This window comes from Anomalospiza imberbis, chromosome 11, assembly GCF_031753505.1.
Source record: "Anomalospiza imberbis isolate Cuckoo-Finch-1a 21T00152 chromosome 11, ASM3175350v1, whole genome shotgun sequence".
NCBI classification, from domain to species: domain Eukaryota; kingdom Metazoa; phylum Chordata; class Aves; order Passeriformes; family Viduidae; genus Anomalospiza; species Anomalospiza imberbis.
The window spans coordinates 19,175,466-19,196,114 of record NC_089691.1 but is presented as its reverse complement, the minus strand read 5'-3'; the positions used below and the strand labels follow the sequence as shown (position 1 = coordinate 19,196,114).

Genomic DNA, 20,649 nt, shown 5'->3' with positions numbered 1-20,649 from the left:
TCCTGCCCTTCGCAGAGCTCCCTCACACCCAGGCAGCCCTTGGCAGGGGTGGCACTTCCAGCCTGTGCCACCCAGGCACTGCTGGCTGTGGTGCTGCTCCTTTATAACATGAGCTCTTGACAACTCTTCAGTGCATCAGGAGCTTCAATGCAGCCAGTTTTGCAGGTTAATGTAGGAATGATGCTCTGGGTTCCTTCAAAAGCCCCAGGAGCAACTGGACCCCAGGGTGGAGGTGCACAGAGAGGGAAAGGTGAGGGACCTCATGCTGATGAGATAAAGTCCACAGTGATCTGCCTGATTGTCTGAGCTGTGTGCCTCTGCCTTTGAGATTTAAATAGTGAAATATTAAAACTTGTCTTTCAAATCTGCTCAATATTACAAAGATTAATTTTTGTTGGGGGCAGATTAATAGGTTTCCTATTCTGATTAATACAGTGATAATAAAAACGTTGTGATTGCTGGAATTAATGAAGCCCAGATTCCTGTTTCAAGGTTTGATTGACTTTGTACTTCAGTTATGCTAAAGCTGCTGCATCTCATTGCCCCTTATCGAGCTGGTGCCTTCGAAGAATCTGTATGGGAGCAGGGCAGTGCAGAAGGTTTGTGTTAGAGGGCTGTATTGGAGGCCCTGTCAAAAAATCTTTTGGGGAAGGTTTGCCAAAAATTGATCAAGTGTTTTGCTCATGTTGCAGCAGTATTAGAGTTTCTGTGTGTTTAGCCCAGCATGCTATTTTTGTGAAAGTTGTGGAAGAGGAGTGGCCAACTCAAATGTGTGGGCACATCATTAAAAGCTTCAATTTGTCAATGCCAGATCGAACTCGAGTGTGTGGGTAGATCATTAAAGGCTTGAGTTTATCAGAACCGATCTATAATCTGTTCCTCTCGCTCCTCCACCCTTCCCCCCAGCAGTACGGGTTGTTTCTCCAGGTTCTCCAGCACCGAGGTCCATGGAAGTGCCTGAGCTGGCTGTGTGCCCCTGGGCTGTGCTGGGCTCCGTCCTGGCAAGCAGCTGCTGTGCTGGGCTCAGCCTGGAGCTGTGCCTGGAGCCAGCTGGCTCTTGGACACAGCCGATCCAGTGGGTTTGGAGGCCACCAGTGGGGCAAGCCCTGGAGTTAATGCCGTGACAACTTGTGTCTTCGGGAGCTCTCTGCTCTCATTAATCCAAGGGATTCAAAAGATGCAGGTGGGGCTGGGTGCAGAAAGTACATGGTGATCATGGAGGCTTTGTTCCCTTGGGAAACCTGGCTGAAGAAATGTTTTGTGGAGTGAGGTCAGTTTTTGATGGCGTAAGAAGCATCAGTTTTTCCAGGTGCACTGTCAGAGTTCAGGGCAAGCTGGATGGAATGTCTTTGCCTCCTCCCTGTACTGCTTCTTATTCCTCAGGTAGGAGCTCTCTCAGCTTCCAAATCTGCTTGTTGGCACAAAGGTGCCAAGATATTCCTTATGTTGAGAAGGGATGTGAGGTGTCATCTGCAGGTGAGGACGGTGCTTCTGTACACTGTAGCCCTCATCCTCTGCACACCACATATATTATTTAGACAATAATTTTGCTTCAAAAGTCTAGAACATTAATTTTTTGAGCAAGCATTAGCTAAAATGAGCCTCGATTCCTCATCTTCTAAAGAGGGCTAATGATACTTTCCTGCTCTACAGATGTATCATGGATAAAGATTAGTTGGATTCTGTGGTGCAGCAGGTCAGCTGGAGAAATCTTGTCCCAGCATATGTAGATGCAGCTCTCTGCTCAGCTACAAACCCATCTGCATATCTGTCATCAGGCACAGCAATAAAGCAAGGCTCGGATGTGTGTTTCTGACATGACTCTGTTGCTTCTTTCAAGTGCTCTGCCCCTCATGAATAAAATACAACCAGTGCAAGATGCAGGTCACTTTTGGTTTGCAGGTATTTCAGAGTCTCCGAGAAAGAAGTAATTTTTAGCATAAATGCTGTTTAAAAACCCCTTTTGGATCTATTTTTATTGTGTAGCACAGTTTTGTAATAGGGTCACATAGGCCCTATATTTAGATTTCTGAACCCTTGTGATCTTTGAGCCTTGCGCATTCAGCAAAGAACGGGAGAAAGCCCCAGGGCCAGAGAAGTACCTGGATTTTGTCTTACAAAATTTCATGCAGTTGTTGCTAAGACAGAAGCTTCCAAATGTTCCTCAGGAAGGCTGCAGTGGACTGCCAAAATAATTAACTCCTTGAGATTAATTTGGGGACAGCAGTACTTGCCCCTGTCAGAGCGCCAGTGGATGTGGTTAGGCTGGGAGCAGCCACTGCTTTGGGGATGCTCTTTAGGGTGAGGACTGGGAATGAAGGGCTCAGAAGCACCACAGGTGATTTTTGCTTTCATACTTTTTCTTCTTCGAGTTTTTCAAGATGTTTTTCTCCATTGCAAGGTTTGCTTTGTCCCCTGGGGTTTATGCTGCAGGTCCCTGTCCTGCAGAGGTCCTGGGAGCAGAGGCTCTCCCAGGTGTTGGTGCATTCATTAGGGCAGAGTGTGCCCTTCCCCAGTTTGGGCAGGCACCAGAGCTGCTGTTTAAATCCCATGTGGTTTCATAGGTGTGGTACAGAGCAGCCCTGGGAACACATCTGGTTGTATTTCTGGGTATGAGTTGCTACTCAGTGCAGATACTGTATCAGTGAAGATGTTATACATCTTATTTTAAAATACCCTTGCTGGTAAAATGGGTGTTTCATTTGTACAGGGAGCAGCTTCCTCTGAGCTAAGCTTAAACTCAATCTGTGTTACTAATAGCTGGGGAAAAAAACATACTAATTGGTATTTCTTAACTGATGTTTGTAAATTTTGCCTTTCCACCCTGAACATCAAATAGTTTTTATATGTGTTTTTCCTTATCTCAGAGGAAAGATTAATGCTAACAAGAGATTCTACATTTTATTAAGGTTTAATCAGGATGCGGTGAGTGAAGACAGAGAGTAAATAGTTCAGAAATTCAGAGAGTGTTATATTTTGATAATGCAAAGTAGGTTAAAGTATCTGGATTTTGTGCTCAGTAAAATGTTTTCAGGCAGAATGTGGATTTGGATGGTGACACATTTTGGTATTTAGAAGGAACATAAGCTCTCCTGTCGGAGGAGCACGTTGCAAATGTGAAATAAGCATTTGTCTCTAAAAACCTTTCTTAATATTGTAAGTTTTGGTTTTATTTAAAGCCAAATAGAGTCTGCTGTGTGATAGTTTGATACATAGACATGCTTCTGTAATGCTCTCCCCAGCTCCAGCATTTACAACCACCTTTTACTTTCAAAGGAAAATGATAAGCTTTGATATGATTCTAACTGAGTGAAGTTTTAAAACATGTTTTTGTCTTTCAGTCTCCTGAGAACATTTTTTCTGAGTGACTCCAGCTTCCAGACACATTTGCCATGAGAAGGGTTCCAATCCTTTCCTGTATTTGCCCTGAGTCATGAATGGATATGTGTGATGCCTGCAAGTAAAACTGGTGAGTTGTCAAGCCTGAGTTTGCAATAACTCTCACTTATCCTTTCTTAGCAATTATCTTTCTCTCATTTTTTTCTCCCCTTTTTAATATGGTGGGAGGGAGTTGTACTGTCTGTGTTTACAGGCAAGTCACCACTATTCTTAAAAAAACCCAAAGCAACCTTCATTGTCATGAAACAGCAGAAATAGCAAATATTACCTATATAGAAAAAAGACTCCTTTCCTTTCTTTCTTCTCTTCATCCCCCCAAATTCTATGAACTGTAAGGGCTTTGGTGGTGCAGCTGGAGTTCAGTCATGCAGGCAAAGCTACTGCCCAAAACTGAAGCCTTGCAGACAGACAGGATCTAAACCAAGCTTACGTGGGCAATTCGTGTTGTGATGAAATATGGATATGGAGAGGTCTCCTCGCCATCATGTGTCACATGGTGGATTCTCAAAGGAGCCATTGCCAACAGATAATTAGCTCCAGCATTTGCTGCACTTGCATCCCAGTGACAAAATGGTGTCACTGGTACACAGGAGAGCTGTCCTGCAGCGTGTGCTTCACCTTGATGCTGCTGCCCAGCCTGGGGGACACGGGGACAAAGCCTTCAACAGCCTGTCTGGATCAAGCTCAAGAGGATGCTGGAGTGAGACCCCTTCTCTGTTAAGGGCCAGTTGCCTTTCCTGGTGGGGTTGCCCCCCCTCCCCGAGTAGCCCCCATGTCGCTTTTGTGCCATGCAAGGGGTGGTTGTGCCTTTTCCAGCTGTCCCCATCCCCCAGGAACCTGGCATGGGGAGCTTTCCATGCCCACTCCTCTGACCTGCCTCCTCCTGATTGCCTCTCTTCATAACTGGGGGGAGAGGAGGGGCAATATTAGTTTGGGAAAACAAGAATCATCTCATTCTGCGGCAAAACTGTTAAGTCTGTGTAAGAAATCTTTCAAACCCAGGAAATCTGCATAATTAAATTGTGTAGGAATTGGGAGCACAAATTGTTTTTTTAAATAAATTCAGGTTTCTATTATATATTTAATATCCCTCTGTGTGTTGGAAAGTGCATTTCAATTCAAAGATTATAAAACCCGAGAAATTCATACATCAGTGAATTGTGATTTTTTTTTTCTAAGTTTCCTTTTTTTTTTTTTTCCAGAGGTAGCATAATTACCATGTCATTTAGCAAAGATTATAATAGCTGTTCAGTTTTTACCGACTGGTATAGTAAACAGTTGAATAAACCCATATGGCAGCTCAAAGTGTGCATAGAGGAGAGGGATTCTTACCATTTCCTTCATGTCTGAATTACCAGCCTCACTGATACAACTGAGATCCCCAAATGGGGACCAATTCCAGACTTCTCCAGTCATGCAAAAATTTCTAACTGCTCTGTCACATAGGAATCAATTGATTTTAATCACGGTGGTTAGGTAATTAATTATTTCTTTGTACCCATAAAGTATGCATGGGAAATGTGGGGTTATATGCAAGGTACATGCCTTGATTTAAAGCACTCTGTGCATTTGCTTAATGCCTCTTTAGTAAATGTAAATAATGCCTGGGGTCAGAATCTCAATTTCCAGGTATTGTTAAAGATAGAGACCCTTCTAAGGCTGGCATGGGTGAAGTGTGCCATCTCTGGGCGCTGTGACAGCCCCGTGGCACTCTTTGTGATAGCACTTTGTGTCTGGTCTCAGGGTGGCAAACAGAAGGACCTGAGTGTTTCAAAGCATCCACTTGAACTACCAGGTTGAATTATGGAGGTGTGGAGCTGTGGTCAGCACAGCTGTACTCCAGCATCTGGAGTAAGGACAAAGTGTTGAAGTAACATGCCCTCTGGATACCTTCACTATTAAAAAATAAAAGCACTGAGAAGAAGGATTGTTAACACACTCCAAATGCTGTCTTGAACAAAGAAAAAGACTCAGTGCTACTCCTCCTAAAATTCACTTACTTCCAGTTATCTTAAAATTTTCATGTCACATAATAGCTTTAAAATACCTTCTGAATGCATTAGACTCTCTAGGTGCCTAGGAAATATTGCAGAATAATAATAGGAAATGACCAAGCATTGAGCATTCCCACTGGAAAGGAGCAGTTGGCCCAAACTGGTGCTTGTGTTCTTCTTAACCCTGATGTACGACCAGCCCTCCACCATAATTCTATCAAGAGATGGTAAGTTGCCTAGCAATGTGCTGACTGCAGAGGGTACGTGTCGAGCTAATTCAGTTTTTGTTCTCGTTTTCCTTGAGAGTTCAGCTTAAAGGAGTGATCCGTTCTCCAGCTGCAGCAAGAGCCACTTCTCGGCCGTCTCTCTTGTTCCCCACTCGAGTGTCCCTGGTGATGTCAGGAATTCATTCACCGCCGTACGCGCCTTGAAGGTTTCCAGCCTATTGAGTAGCCAAATGTGGTTTCTGCTGATTGTGTTGACTGAATACGTAGGGCCTTTCGAAGAGGCAAGGGTTTTATTTAAAGCAGAGAGTTTAGTTGTATACCATTTTATGGCAGGCAAAGGTCATCTGGGGTAAGCAGCCAGAACAGCGAATTGCCTCATTGCAGCACCTCGGAAAATGAGAAAGATACAGTAAAAGGTTTTAACAAATTGCTCGTAGTTATGAATTTTTAAAGTCGAGGAGCTGGTGCTGTGTACGTTTTTAAATTGGAGATAACCATGCTTGTAGGATAAATTGAGTTAAGAACGGAACAAATCAAAATAATGGGGTGGTACTAAAAGCCTGGTGGTGCTGCCGGCGGCGCTGAACACCGAGCAGACGGCGCGTCAGGGACCTGCTGTGTCCCTGCCCTTCCCACATGGATTGTGGGCACCTTTCCTAACAGTGCCCCTCTCCTCCCTCAGTCCTCCCTTCTGCCTCCTGGTTACAGAAAGGGCTGGATTTGACCTGTGGTGCTTCTTGCGATACCCAGGGAGCCAGAGGGGTTTGTCTGTGGGGCAGGAGTGGGTTCCCCCGGTTGTGCAAACCCAGATGGGTGTCAGTGGGGTGGGGGGAGCTCCAGGAGCCCAGCCTGGCATCCCCTGGCAGAGTTGCTTGGAGGGAGAGGTGGCAGCAGCCCGGAGATGTCACCTGTGTCCCTGCAGGATCTCCCTTGCTCCTTGTGGCATCAGTGGCTCCAGAAAGACTTTGTTTTTCTGAAACTTTTCTGTCCGTGGAACTTTTCTCTGTGGCAGGGGGAGGAGAGAAGAAGTAATTTTAACAATTTAATAAAGTACATAATGTAAGTTTTATAAGCTGGTGTGAATGCTCCTAAGTATTTTGGTCTTTTTTCATAACACAATGAACCTAATATTGGTAAAAATACAGATCTTAGCTGCCACCATAAAGAGAGGCTAGATTTAATAAACAGTTATGAATGTTGGCAGCTGCCTATCAGATTGTATAACATCGGCTATAGCACATGAAGACAGTGTCAACTTACATTTTATCTCAGAAGTATTTTCAAAGCATTTATTTTGCTTTCTCTTGAGTCCTTAACCTAATTCAAGTTATATAATTGGCGGAATATTTTTCCACACCGCTAATTGGCCGGGTGCCAGCGTGGAAACCATTGTATGACTTGATGATGATCAGGAATTAACATGACATTTGCGTGGTGGTAATGGAATACATTAGTAATGTAATTCATGACTGTAAGAAAGAGACCATCATCTCCCACCTCTGATCAGCAGGAGGGGCTGGGAGGATGATGAAATGCTCCCAGCAGGCACCTCACAGCAGTGGCTGGCCAATCTCGATGTCAAATTTAGTTTTAAATTCTTCAGACAAAGCTGTAATGCTTACCAATTAATTACTAGAAATGTCAATTAAAAATCTACCAAATAATGCAGTAAGATTAAATTTCAATTAAAAAAATTACATTTAACAAGGAAGATACAACATTATTTTAATGAATTCTGCTGAAGGTGACAGTTTATCTAGATATATTTATACCGTGTAGGTGGATCTAAATTCATTGGATGATGTTAACCATGTTACTAAGTGTACATATTAGTTTTGAAAATTGTTTCGACTTTGGCTATGTCCTGGAGGAGCTGGGGCACTGGGGCATTTCTCATCACCAGGAGAAGGGGGAATTTCACGCCTTCTCAGTAAAAAAATCTCACAGCTAAAATGAGGGCTTTAGTGCTATCCTGACCAAATTTGTGGTATTTTTCATTGCTTTATATATTTAGAAAAACAAACAGAGCATTTTTTGTTGTGGCAGTACAGCAAGCCCTGACTTTTCTACATCTATAATGATTTCTTGGGAGTTTTTCAAGTAATCTGTTTCATCATACAAAAAATACCTATTATTCCAATAAATCACTTAACAGGAAAAGGTTTTGCTTTGGGAAGGTGGTGAACTTAAAGTCCTGAGCAGAGCTTTTATCTGCAAGGCTTCTCCCTGGCTCGGCAGAGGTTGTGAATGCATGATTAAAACCACCTCGTTGGTACTTGAGATGCTTGAAGGGATATTTTGAACCAGGAGTGGCACAGCAGAGATGTTGTGGGGCGTGTGAACTTGTGAGTCTGCAGGTGTGTGTACCACAAACTCTTGAAAAGCACCTGTACCTCTCTGGATGCAGAGTGCTGCCAGAGCAAAGTGGGGCTTGTAGCTGGAGTTTTGTGTGGCAGCAGCTGTGTTTTTATTGCTTGAGCCAGTTTTTAGGCTGATGGAGATTGAGGTTCTTTGGGAAGGCGTGAGTGCCTGCAGTCACCAACATGGCATGGGGACAGAGCTGGGCTGTGCAAGTGGCTATCTTGGTATTAAAGTATTTATGAGGTCTGAAAAATACTTTATCAGCTTCCTTGAACTTCTTTTCTGAGAGCTTTTATTATGTTTTCACACGGTCACGTCTAGGTAAGAGGGAAGACATAATTGAAGAAGCAGATTCTATGTGTCAAGCCAGCATGGAAAGAAGTCCCTCTCTGGGACCAGAAGCTCCTTTTCCTTGGCACTGTTGTGTCTGGAGCTATCAAATTTTTCAGCAGGTTTTAACTTAAAACAAAATATAGAAAAATACAATGTGCATGCAGAAAATCAGATAAGCCAAACAACTGCTCATGGCAGGTTAAAGTAGTGATATTGTCTTTTGTAGATAGGTCCCTTAGATGCTGCTCAGGCTTTGCCCATTGGTGGGTGAATGCAGCAGGCATGATCTGTCTCTGCTGCAATTCAGATACCTCTGGGTATTGGTAACAGCTTCACAGGATCATAACTGCTTTGTGCTATTATCTGATAAAACTATCACCAGCAGGAGATGGGAGACAGCCTTTTTTTCCTATAAGGGCCTCAGAAATGGATGATGTGGAAGTGTAAGAGCAGTGGAAACATTCTCTCACCAGTCCTCACACACAGAAAAGCGATGGAGAGGAAGTCAGAGGAAGGCAGAATCATTTCCTCACCAGCAGCCAGAAAGCTTTAAACAAGGAGGCAGAGAGGGAAGAGTGGGGGCACGTAACACCTTTCTGCCAGGAGATAATGGTGTGAGGAGCTTGTGGGTTTGGGGCACCCACTGGTCAGACAATTAGGTGGCTGCTGGAGCTCCTGCTCTTAAAAACCCATCTTTCCAGGGGCTTTCAGCTCTGCACAGGACCAGTCATTTTCTGATTTGACTCCCTGGAGGAAGCTCTTGCTCTGGCTGTTGTTTGAGAAGCAGCAGGAAGTGAGCACCTTCTGTATCCCAGGTTCTGCTGCTCCCGTGAGGAGCTTGTGCCCATCTCAAGCACTCTTGGTACCTGGGCTCCTCCTTGGGCTGTCCCACAATGAACCCCGTGCCCATCCTGAGCACATGAGATGGTCTCTGGTCTCCTCTGGATTTCCTACAGGTGAAAATTTTGCCTTTGGTAGGGAAATTGCTTCTGTATTTCTGTAAGAGTTGGTCAAACACTTTGAAGGAAGAGTCTTTGACTTTGGAGAAAATATTTATATCACTTTGGGTTTTTCCTTTTTTTCCCTTAGTGTAGGGTTATGTCAGCTATATTGCATCGAGGGAACACTCAGCTGGGGGAGGAAACTTAAATAAGCTGCCCTCATATTGCCAGTTTATTCCCAGCTTTCATCCACTGATTTACATGCCATCTGAAATAAAAATACCCAGACTTCAGTCGTTTGTTTACCTTTGCTGGTTTCACTGTGGGGCGACCCGAGGAGATGTAGAAACTGTTCTGGCTCTGACATTTGCATGAGCTGTGAGATTGGGTGAGAGGAGACAGACACTGTGCAAAGGGAAAAGGCAACAGGGTTTATTAAGTCTTCATCTTACCCTGGTTTATAATATTTAGACAAAAGCAAATATCTCCAGGGAGGCCTTGTGAAATGAGAGAGCAGAGGAAGCTGTACGAGCTGATGGCAGATTCTGTCCTGTCAGGTGATGTTGGATGGTGGGATGCTGAGGAGGGGGCTGCGAGGGTCAGGCACACAGGGGGGTCCTGCATTGCTGGGTGGGGAGGAGGATGTGGACCTAAAGTCCTGGTGTAGGACAAAGTCTTCATACTGTCATCATGATAATGCTCCAGTGGGGAACAGCCTGAAATGCTCTTTGTCTTCATTAATACTTCTTCCCAGCAGAGCCTTAAGAGATCGTTCTCACGTTCAGATATACAAGGAAACCGAATATAGAGTTGTTTGTCGTGAAAATCCCATTTATATACAGCGGCTGTAAAATCCCAGATGCTGAGCGTAGAGGGAGGCTGCTCTGTCATCAGCCAGTCGAGGGGAGAGTTGACTATAAAACTGAGCTGTAATTCCCTCTTGACAGGGGTGTGGTGGTTGTGTCTTCAAACAGCTTCAAGAGCCTGCCCTGCCAAGCCTTTATGGATTTTGTTCTCACAAGCCAGGTAATAGATAAGTCTGAGCAAGGAGATAGATACAGATATAGTTATATATGAAAGGAAGACCTTTGCTCTTGGAAAATATCCATCATTGCTTTTTAAAGTCTGGTTCAGGGTTTCAGTGCAGAGCATCTGAAGTGTTTGGGGTCCTTCTGTTGCAAAGGAGGTGCCGTGGGCCTGGGGCTGCTCTTGACAGCTCCCAAGCATTCAATATCCCCTTGATTCCAGGGCAGCAGGATGTGACCCTCACAGAAAGACAGATGGCACTGGGGAGCTTGATGCTTATTGTTTTCAGCAGAGCTCTACTGGAACCAATAAAGTTGCTGCCACCACTGCTCGGAGCAAAAGTGGCTACAGCTGAACAAGAGACACAAAATTATCAATTAAAAAAGACATCGCCAAGCCCATTATTTTACTGTTGAAAAAACATCCTCCTTCCCAGTCTTGTTTTTTCCCCACATGGAGTGAATCTTTGGGATATTAATGATCCACTGTCATGTTTGTTTAACATATTTTTTTGGCAATGCCTTTTTAGGGTCGAAGCCTAAAGTTTTTCTCCATGTGTTTCAGCTAGGGAAAACTCCCAGTGTCTCAATGGGGCCTCTTCCGAAACAAATGAAGAATAATTTTTCTCAACTTAATTGGGAATTTCATCTGAATAAACAGAGAAAGGCCCGGGCTTTGTTTATATAAAATATCATGAAATGCTGTTCTGCTGAGCAGCTGAACTACTGCTGGCAGGCTGGTTCTCACCCATGAGATTTCTCATGAAATTGGTGGCCAGAGCCCTCCACAATGGCTCAGTTCTCACACAGACCACCACGACCCCATGGTCTCCTGCCTTCCTGCCTCATCCCTTGCTTTTCCTGGATCACTGCAGGCGCTTGGGCACAGCTTGGGAGCTAAAGACAGTGTCATTTTGGGACATTGGCCTTAACCTGAAATTTCCATGTTTTGTGGGTTTAAGTCAAACCTTAATACTACTTCAGCATAATGTTTTTGTGGTTTAATGTTCTTACAGTTTTTTACAGTGTTTCTTTTAAATTCTGTCACTGAAGTGTATGAGAGTTGACAAGTGTAAATATGTAGTTAGACAATTTCAAAAGTGTATTATTTACTGATCGACCATAATGGCTCCAAAGGAACCATTATACTCAATCATATCATGTCACTCTGTGGCACTTTTTATGATGGTAATATGGATATGCATATTATTTTTTTTTAAAGCATGAGAAGTGTTATTGTGCATGTGTAAAAGCTGTTTTTAATTGTCAGTAATGCTCTGAGCTTTTTTTAATACCAAGAATTTAAACCACCTATGGCTACCAGCTTGCAAATTGTGGAAGCAAAAATCCATGTCTTTAGGAGGATGGGAAAAGCCGCGCTTGATATTTACAGCAATGCAACTGTGCATCTCCTTAATATGGCTCTTTTATAGCTTTGTTAGATCCGAGGGCAACCTAGAACCCTAACCCGAGCGCTTGGCAGGTAAAAGCTTTCCATTTTATCTCTGAAGCTTTCATCTGCTCCTGTAAGCTCTTTCCCTGACTTCCTAATTGTGTTTGCAACATTAGCAAATGGGTGGTCTGAAAATACCACGCAGTGCAAGTCACGTTAATTCAGGGACCTTTTTTTTTAAGGTGTCACAGAAGATGTCTTTTTGTAGCACTGGAGCAGAGAAAGAAGGAGAGAAGGCAGAATGAGAGCAGAATGTGAACACTGAACCATGTAAAATAAAAGAAAGAGACAAGCAGAGAGCTGGGAGGGCTAAATATGCTCCAGCCTTTCGGAAGAGCTGGTTTCAGGAGAGAGAGAGAGAGAGGGAGAGGGAGGGAGGCAAGAGAGCATAAGCAGGAGCTTGCTTGCTTGCTAGAAAATGTCTTTTGTGGAGAAGATGGGAGGAGAGTTTGAGTTTTACTGACTAGAGGTGAGGAGCTAAGGTGCGAATTTGGCATGGCTCACGGCAGATCGATCGCGGAGCAATAATTAGAGGGAGGAGGAGGAATCAGAAGTGTTTCTTAACTTAGAAACAAGGATGTGACTGGCTGCTGGCTGTTGCTACTTGGAAGCAGGTAAAAAAGAAAGGAATCTGTTGGGCAAAGTCCTCACCACAGAAGACACAATGAGGGTGAAATCCAGCTTGTGGTTGTTGAAGAGAGACGTGGGAAAGGAAAACCCAGTGTTGTCCAAGAGGCCTGCATTGTCCAGCAGGGCAGTGACCCCTCTGCAGGAGCTGTTCTGGTGCTGAGTCCTCCCTGGGTGTGTCAGTGGGAAAACCTCCTACTGGAAATGCATTTTGCTGCAAATATGGAAGATTAACCATAAGATGCAAAAATGAGCCAAATTTGAGTAGTTCAGGACAAGAAGGACATACAGTCATGAACTGGTAATAGCCAGATTCCCTTGCAATAGTTTTAAAATGAATAAAAGTATCAAGTTTTTTGTGATTGGGGTTTTGTTGGGATGTTATTTTTGGGGGATTTTTTTTTTGTTTGTTTGGGTTTTTGTTGTTGGGTTTTTTTGCTAATTCTCAAGTAATTCTAACCTTGACTCTCTTTCTGAAATTGTATTAAAGTTGTTCTCTTTTGAAATACTGAGCAAGAAACATAAAAACAAATAAGTGTACTCTTACTATTTCTGACCTTGACCTACATAAACAGCTGTATATTCAGACTCAGTCTTGTATTTGTAAAAAATCTGTGGCAACATAATTTTTGAGTTGATTCCTGGTTAGAAAAGTTACTTGTTGAAGTCTCCTCACCCAAAACATGAAATATTGGTGTTTCTGCTGGGATCACTACTTTAATATTCTGAATAAATTGTATAACTAGCGATTTGTATAGGAGGGTGGAATTTATGAAGCTACAGTGCATTTGTACACACACATGCACTAGCACACAACACTTGTTGATGATTCAGAGAAGGAGTAGAGTAATTCAGCTCTTGGACTGCCTCACGTGTGATTGGCTTCCTTTCTGGGGGACTTATTTTAGGGAAAAATCAATGTCAACTGAAAAACATTCCATTCTGAAAAGACAAAAATTCCCCTACTTGTGAAAATGTGTCTTGGCAGCTGATTTAACTTATGATACAAGATTTAACACTTTTCACTAAACATGAATTTTTTACCATGGCAACAGCTACGTTACGGGCCACATGTTGGAGACTTGCATGTTGTTGCAGAAACTTGTAGCCCTCCACATTTAGCTGAGTCCTTGTTTCCACCAGCAGAAGGAGCCCACTCCTGCAGCTGTTTTGGGCACAGATCTCCTGGTGGGGCCCGTGGGCATCCCCCTAACCCCAGCAAGGTGATGTGTACTCTGGGTGATGTGTAGGCAAAGCCCTTGATGACAGAATAACCCAGTAAAACTCATGTTTTTGCCTCCAATTTGTCTTTCCAGAGTGGGAAGAGCTTTCTAAGAATCTCACTTCTCCAGATTCTCTCTCTCTCTTCCCTGTACCCCTCCCCGTCACCCCTCGGACACAGGCAGCTCAACCCCATGTGCAGTAGCAGTTCTGCCGTGTCCCCTGGTCCAGCTGCTCCTCGCTGTGCCTCTCTCAGCTCCTTGTCACCTCTCATTTGTGGTGGAGTGGCTTCTTGGGTGACGTTAATTGAATCACGCTCATCAGGGACCTCATAAAAGCATGACGGGCGGGACGGAGCCCAGGCAGATGGCAGCCCTTGATGAGAGGGATGTGTGGCTGGGCTGTGCTGGTGACGGGCTGGAGCTTCTGCAGGAGCACAGAGTTCCTCCTTTTGGAGCTGTGAAAAGAGCAGTCCAACGTGAGCAAAGGGATAGATGGCTTCAGGTGGTTGAGGCTAGGTTTTGTCCCTCAAACAGATAATCATTCAGTAAAACTGTAAACCCTAGCTACGAAGGACTGAGTGCGAAACAGTAAGAGGATTTAAGTTTATAGGTAATTGCAAACCTCTGCAGGTACCTTGAGTAGCAGCAGTTTTATTTACTCTTACAAGTTAGGAAGAGTATAAATTCTCTTGGTTTAGGACAAAGCTAACAAAGAGTTAGGCAGAAAGTCCAGTTTCCGGAGGTGAAAACTCTCAGTTCATGTGTTTCTTGTACCTTTCTCTAAAGTGTTTGGTCTTGGCCATTGCTAAGCAATGACCAAGCACATTAATGTGCCTTTCTGGGCACTGCTGGGACCTTTGCCCTTTTCCTTCCATGCAAAGCAGCCCAATTTAAATGAAATCAGCTATGCAAAGCAGAAGCTTGACATGGTGGGGATGCTTGTCCCCATCAGTTCTGGGCTGTGGTGGCACAGTGAAGGGTGTCCTCTACACGCCCAGTTCTGCTGGTCCAATGTCCCCAGAACAGCTTCTTCTCTTGGCTGTAAGACTGGTTTAAATCTGGCCTTTACTTGGTGTGAATTCTCCAAGCTGTGCTGGTCCAGAACTTAAATAATTTGTTCTCTTTTTAGCATCGTGTCTTTTAAAGGTGTTATATTTGTTTCCATTTAGCGTTAAATTAAAATTAAATGCCTCTGCTTTGTAGATGTAATAGTGTACAAATATATCTATTTTTAAATCCTTTTAGCCCATGTCTATGTGACTAAGAAAAAAGCAGCAGAGTAGGGGCCTCTGATTTTTGTTTTACTTGAATCAAACACCCTATTGGGATTTCAATTATAAGTGAATGTTACACTTGTTTGTTACTAAGGTGACTACAGTGTCAAGGTTATGTGGATGTTGTAGTATTATAAATGCAGAAATAATGCAAAAAAGAAAAATAGTTGTGTTGGCTAAAATAGTCTTGTTCCTATAGCATAAAGTTGCACACTGTCCTACATTTCAATTCTTGTTCTATTAAATTACCTGTTTAATAATTTGAATCCAGTGTTATTTTTATATTTTATTGCAAATGTGTGACTGTGAGGTTATTTTTAAGATATATTTATTAAGGGAATGAATACAATAAGACAAGTCATTGCAGCCCACATACAGTTCCTTGACTTCTCATTTTATGATGTTTCAATTGCATATGATTACTGAATATAAGTTTTAACTTTTATGGGGGCTCATTAGAGATGCAGCTGTGTAGAGAGAAATTCAGTAGAATCTGATAATTTTTTTAAGCTCTGAAAGTGTAGTGAGATGGAGCAACTTGATGGAGCATAACTCAAACTTCTGACTTTGATGCTGGGTGCACAAACTGTGAGGTTTTCAAGGGCTTAGCAGGGCTGCAGTGGAAATTTGCTGCTGATGGGGAGAGGTCTGTGTGTTTGGGGTGTGGTACACCAGAGCATCTCAAATGAAAGGCAGTGGCCTTTTTTTTTTTCTGGATAAGACAAAGAGAAGAGGTGATGTCCTTGCTTGGGGCCAGGGCTATCATGAGATGCTTTTTGCTCCTGTGGGAATCAACACTCTGGTGGAGAAATATGGTTTCAGTAAATCCATGGTGTTTTCTTCTTAATAGAGGATCTAAGTAAAATGAACTCCTAAAAAACGGATATTCACAGCAATCTTAGTGAGCAAGTGCTGAGAAAACTTTTGGGACACATTTAAAGGAATAGATGCAGTAAATTAATAAATTTACCCTGTGGTTAAATGCTGCAATGCTTTGTGTGAATACTAAACAGGAACATGTCCCGTCAAGTACAGTTTTTCCCATAATTTATTAGCATAATATGTTTGTTTTAAATGCATAGGAATGTAAACATTTATAATGGAATGATCATGTATTTTAGCAGGGGGAACCCCTGTTCAAAACTACTAGTGTCATTAGCTGTTTGGGGAAAAGTTATTTCATGATACAGATGATTTCTTTCCAAACATCAACTCTCATAAGGTTGCAAATCCAGACCCAGAGAAAGGCATGGGAGAAAGTATCATGGGTGACTTGAATGCAAGACTTCAAAAATCTCTTCTTTGTGATTAAAGCTGTGGCTGGGCCTCGTGTCCTTGCTTACTTTTAAGTATTTGCTGCTGATGGCTTCTCCAGGTAGGGCCTTGCGGGGTGGAAAAGCTGGGTTTGCCTTACCTCAGAGCAGAAAATACCTCAGCTTTATTGGGAACCTGGTTCTTGCCTGTGGGGAGAGAGAGGAGGGAAGGGCAGTGGCACTGGGGAGCACGGGTGCTGTGGTTTCATTCTGCCTGTAGAACATCATCCCCAGAAAAATGGTGTTCCTGGGCCATACCTCCTCCCACGGCAAGGGAAAACAGAGGAAAAGCAATGAAGCACACAATTACATAATGAAAAACAATAAAGTGCATTTTCTAATATGTACTACTAGTGACCAGATAACTTTATTAAAAACTAAATGTGATTACATTTCCAAGTATTGTTCTGTGTGATAAACTCCAGGGAAAAACTGACGAACAGCTTAGAAGGAGAAGACTTCTTGTTTAATATAAACCTCAGACTTTGAAGTGACACATAGCAGGGAATAAATGTCCATCATCTATCAAATGAGGTTTGAACGGTTTAGGTCACACTAGACAAACACTTCTCACCCTAAAACCTTCTTTTCATCTTCATTCATCAACAACACCTTAAGCTTGTGCCCCTCTTTTTCTTTTCCACTCTCTCAAAAAACAATAATCTACTTGATGCCTACAAATCACTTCTGGCTGGCACTCGTTAGGCGAGTTATGAGCTGTGGCTGCTGCTGCTCCCTTTGGAGCTGCCTCCTGTGCAGGGAGGAGAGGGGGTTGGAGGTTTGGGGAGAGGTGGAGGAGGAGGAGGGAGAAGTGCTGCAGAAGTGGTGGTTGTAGACAAGGGAGGCAGTGAGCAGAAAGAGCTGAGTGAGGTAAGAGGTAACTGGCAAGGAGGATTCCTGTGTGGCAGATCCCTTTCTTGAGCTGGAGAAGGGAACCAGTGGCTCTGCTGATGTTTCTGCTACTGCATGTGTAACTCCAAAAGAGCTGGGTTTGGAGCCTTAAAACACAAAGGCAAATCTCCATGGGCAGGCTGGAGAGGTTTGTTCTCTTCTGAAGATTCCTCAGGCTGCCCTGGTGGGTGCTTAGACCCAGAAGCTCATCTTCTATTTGCTTTCTTGGTCTCAAGCTAACTTACATCGCTGTGCCTTGTAATTTGTTCCTGTTGCCTCCTCTGAAGTCCTTGGCTGGGCTGTGCAAAGGTGCTCAAATCACACTTCCTAGTAGGAAACTACCTCTCTTACACTAATCCTTGTCCAATAACTCCCAGTTTTGAATCTTTTCCAACTTAGGGGACTCCTCTTGGGTTAGTTTCCCTATGGCACAGTTTCCCCCCTCGCACTGTTTGCTTGTTCCTTCCTTGCTGGTTCTTTTTTATTTCAAAGATATTTTCTGACTCCATCCCTAACTGGCTGGAAGTGATTTGTTGAGCAGCTCAGTCCCCTGGTTTTCAGAGGCCACAGAGTATTTTCCCTTGTTTTCTGCCTTCCTCCTTTTTTTCTGTGGTTCTGGGAAACAGTTTGGCAGACACAGCTTCCTCACTGGTAGTTGTTACTCTGTGCGACTGCAGGGGATGTGAGCAGTACCAAAGATCTGCTGGAAGGCAGAATTTTGTGTGGAAATTTCAAGGAGAGCTTGGGAGGGCACAGACAGTCTAGGGGAGAGAAGTCAACATTTTTATTGCAACGTATGTTGATTTTTATCCCCATCTCCATTTTAAACATTGCTTCATCCGTTGTGTTGTGGCCCAGCATCAGGGACCATGGTGGGATGGTCTGTCACCCACCCAGCCCATCTCTGGCATCTTGGAGTTGCTGTCCCATGCTCAGCACCCTCTGGACTTATTCTCAGGGGAGTTTTGGGTGTCATTGCTCTTTGAAATTTGTCACAGTGATGTAAAATCCTCAGGGTGTGGCTGGTGGTGGGGTGGGGGAGCTCCAGGTGACCAGGGGGGACTGGGAAATCTGCAGCCTCATTAATGAGGAAAGGAGGATTCACTCATTTGTGGGAACTGGTCACACATCGTGGAGTATCACGAGGTAAGCCAATTTCCTACCCCAATACCTTCTTTTCCACTTCTCTCCTTTGCAGTTTGAAAACCATAAATCACCTATTTGAAATATATTTTAGGAGAAGAATATTTTCTCCTGCATTCCCACTTAATGCTTTGTAGCGAGTGCAGTTGGGATCATTCATGTGCTAAAGCAAGAGAAAAATTCTTCTTTGATACTGTGTCTTCATTTTAGACAGTTTCCTCTTTTACTCAGTTCTTAGATGATAATTCTGAGTCCTTAGATGCTGCTCATTCTGTCACAAAAAGAAAATGCAAAACAGGATATTTTAATATTAGTAATAATGAATGTTTACATGATTAGCTCAATTACTTTGTTCAGTTTGACATTTTGTCATTGTGGACCTGTCTTCCTCTCTCTTTTAAAGTGCATTAGTAGTGATGGGAAGTGCAGGGGTGGGGCTGTGTTCTGGGTCTTGCTGAGCATCTCCCTGGAAGGAGCAGGGATCCTTACCCCTTACAGCACCTACCACCTCAGGCAGACTTGCCAACACGTCTCCTTGCCCTGGCCTGTTGGGGACACTTATTTTAACCTCATTAAAATAAAAGTATTTGAGAAGTTTTATCCTAAAATTATATATTTTGCCTAAAATGAAAAAGATCCATCTTCCATGTGGCCCTTTAAAGTGTGTATGAGACTGGGTCATTCGCTGGTCTAGAAATTCTCCTTTGTGAATCACCTCTGTGTTGTAAGGATGAGTTGTTCATCCAACCAGTAATTGCTGTTGTCTGACACATTTATTTTACAAATTTTGGGTGTACGTAATTAGGAAAAATATTGTTCTGCAAAGATGGTTTCTGGCCAAAAATAAAAAGAGAGTTGTGGAGGTTCTGGTGATATTGGAAGAAAAACACCTCAGAGGGTTTTGTTCTTGGTGTTTTTACTCAAAAGAAGCAGCAAGGATAACTGTGTTAGCAGCAGGGTGCCATTGAATGATCAAGAAGCTGAAGGAATGGCTCGTTTTCCTGTTATGTCACTGCTTTGGCATTCTTGTTCCTCTGTTTCTTCAGAAAGGCCCTGCAGCCTGCAGATAACAGAAATTAAATTAGTATTGATAAAACATTAGACACTCCTATTAATATTGACAGTCTGTCGATACTGTTGTGCTACTTTTGTAATACGGGATGTTAACGGATAATACTTTAAATAAAAACACACTAATCTTATAATCACTGAACATGCAGCGGGGTCTCGGCTCGGCTCGCTGCTCCCCTGAGCTCCCCCAGCCCTGCCTGCCAGCCCTGCCTGCCTCCAGCTCCCCTTGGAGCCCCCGAGGGTTGGGAATGTTCTTCCCTCTGGGCTGGACTCCACAACTGGGGAGATGCAGTGGGGCAGAGGTGATGGTGTTCAGTTGTAAAGCAGGGATAGGGGTGGGAATGGAGGTGGAACCCACCTCCCCATGGCTGTGAGGGTGCTGGGGTTGGTTTGAAGACCTGTGTGTCCTCTGCACTGAGCTCTGGGGGGCTGGGGGTGGGTGCAGCCCTGACTGTGGGGTCGGTCCCAGAACAGTGGAGTTTCAGTGCTGTGGGTGCGCGTGGTGTTGGATGGGGCACTGCCCTCCCTGCTTGCGCGTGTCCACAAAGTTTGGGGCAGGAGGCAGCACAAGGATGACTTCAGGTTCTGATGCAAGGCAGCAAACCACAATTCCCTGTTGGACTGTGCTGGCTGAGCGTGCAGGGGGTGAGAATACGTGAGGTCAAAGCAGTGCCCTTAATCTGTGGTTCTTGTCCTAATACTTAGCAGCTCCACATTTCTTGTGAACTTTTTTTTTTTTCCTTGTAAGTCTATCATGAAAATCACCATGTTCATCAGAGCTAAAGTTATTTGTTTAATGGCCTAAAAAATACGCATTAAACAATAATCATTACTTTGGTAAACACAGATGTCCTTGTATTATGCAGTGGGTTTTGTACATGAATTTGTACATGTCTGTGAAACTGAATTTGCCATCTACCTTGAAAAATGGGAACCACAATCCACGTTAATTGCTTCTCCCTGAGCCCCCCGCTCCACCTGCTGTGCTGCTGCAATCTCCTGGTGCAGTGCTGAAATCCGTGGTGCACGAGGACGGGCTCAGCCACGAGCAGGTTGGCACTTGCAGATGTGTGCCCATCGTGGGAGGCAGCAGGCAACAGTCTTAACTTCTGCCTCTTTGTTTTCCAACTCCCAGGATATTTTTAAAAGGGGGAGGGAAAACCCTTTATCCTGCTGGAAACCACGTAGTGATGATCAGTTATTCACCGCATTATTAATACTTATTTGGACGTTGCTTGGACTGCTGGGTTTAGCAGCTTCCCCGTTATGCATTGAATAAAATGAAATACATGTCACAACAGCGGTGCTATGATGCTGACAACCGTCCTTGGCTGTGCATCTCATTAGAGAGAGATACATTTTTCTTTGTTGTGT

At 43.7% G+C, this 20,649-nt stretch overlaps 1 protein-coding gene across 2 annotated transcripts in view; it reads left to right on the top strand.

Annotated features, from left to right (window-relative positions):
- FOXP1 (forkhead box P1) overlaps window positions 1–20,649 on the top strand; it is a 379,700-nt gene that overhangs the window by 41,650 nt on the left and 317,401 nt on the right. For both annotated transcript variants that reach the window (XM_068202259.1, XM_068202261.1), the window contains exon 2: window positions 3,342–3,469. The gene's annotated coding sequence lies outside the window, so the exon portion shown is untranslated. The remainder of the gene's footprint in view (window positions 1–3,341; window positions 3,470–20,649) is intronic.